Here is a 2,009-nt window from a genome sequence, read left to right on the forward strand (position 1 = left end):
GTCGATTAGTGAGTATTATGTTGAGGTATTTTTGTCTACACTATTTGCATTTAAATAATTTATAGGATTTATTGATAATCAGTAAGTATACCACTAGCTAATACTACAGTAATATTTACTAGGCAATAATAATTAAGTTCACTACTAAACTACTGTATTATAAGCGACGTTAAATAATTAAACTATTTAATAACATTATTTTAATTTAAAAATAATACAATTGGATTTTATATCATCAGATTTATGTTTTATATTGTCGTTTAAGGGATAAACTAGATATAATATAGTGTACAAATTATGGTAGTAATAAAAATTATAGCTAAACATTTTAATTAGTTAATTAAATATTATATAATAACTACTAAGCATGACATTCTTTATAAATTCAAATTTAATCCTAATAAAATAATCACGTTTTAAATATTTAATTATTTAATGAATTTTATTTATAATAAAGTGGTGAATGTTATAAATACATAAAAAAAAAACTAAAAATCATCGTTATGACGTTGAAATATGAAAGCGACGTTTCAGTTATCAACCACTAGATGGCACAATAAGTATCCAACTTAAACGAAAACGGTTCATACTAATGGTTGTAAATTGCACAATATTAAATTGTATTTTTTTGTAATTTAACGGAACTACGGCTATTTGAGCACACCTCTTAATTAAGACAAACTGAATTTATTTTCGTTGAATTTCATTTAACACATTCTAAGAAGACTTTATTATTATATTTAATGAGGCTATTAAGTTGTATTTTAATTAAATACAATAACAAACAAAATGTAAATAAAAATATAAAATCTCCATTTCATCAAAAAATTAAATTTAACATAAATTAGTTATAATAATATAGTAAACATTTACTTAAGATATAATTTTTACAAAATGTGTAGTGTATCAAGCTAAAGTGTTGTGAACCGTGAAATTCACACACACCTTATTATCACCGATGCCCGTTGGTTGATACTTGTTATTATAATGGTTCATTAATGAGAATTCCAAAGCAAATAGTTTAATAACTGGTTTGAAAAAAATTATATTAAAGCATTCTCTATTCCTCTCCCCAAGATACCGAAATCCACGAGCTCAATATTTTGGGAAATTGTAAGTCGGAAATTTGGAAATTAAAAACAATGGATGGAGACTTTCGAATTGAGTTTTTTCATACAGGCTTTGACTTTTCGTGAGCCAAATGCCCTGTGGCGCGAATTAAATCTAAGACAGAACAGAACATAGAATGGACGATGATCGAATTTTAAGATTATAAATTAATAATATATGAAATGGCTGACACCTCATACTTACAGGTTACAGGTTTTGTTGGATCTATCTCGGCGCCTATTATAGCCGAAAAGTTTGTCCAAAAAGAATATTAAAAAAATGAGATGTCCCAATTACAGCCACGGAAATGAATCAGACGTTGAAAAATATGTGGTTCATGAATCGTGAATTAACTCTTTGAACAATGGCACTTGCAGTAAGATTACAATATTAATAGTTAATACTTTTAATTCGTTTAAAAATACTATAGCGCTAACGACCGTACGAATATAGTTTACAATAAATTATAATAATGTTGTGGTATAATGGTCATTACCGATCATCAACAGTAGTGCTACCTACTAATTTACGACCAAATCAACAACGAATCAGACAAATGAATGAGAGATTAATGTCTTAGCGCCTAAGTGACAATATTGAGTAATGAAGTGACAGCTGGGTAAATTAATATCGGATTTCAGGTCACCAAGTAAATCAAAAGCAACATTGATTTTGGTTATTTTGTTGCTATTCGGAAAATAATAGTCATAATATTACAGGGCTTAAATCAAAAATGATAATACCGTTTACCGTTATATGGATATTAAACGTTATGATCGAATGACTGTTTAACGTTATATAGAATTTAAACAAGTTATTAAACTTGAGCGTTTAAACGTTTTAAGAATTTAAACGTTATGAAGCGTTTAGCGTTAACTGATGGAACGGATAACGAAACA

Source organism: Acyrthosiphon pisum, chromosome A1 (assembly GCF_005508785.2).
Source record: "Acyrthosiphon pisum isolate AL4f chromosome A1, pea_aphid_22Mar2018_4r6ur, whole genome shotgun sequence".
Lineage (NCBI taxonomy): Eukaryota > Metazoa > Arthropoda > Insecta > Hemiptera > Aphididae > Acyrthosiphon > Acyrthosiphon pisum.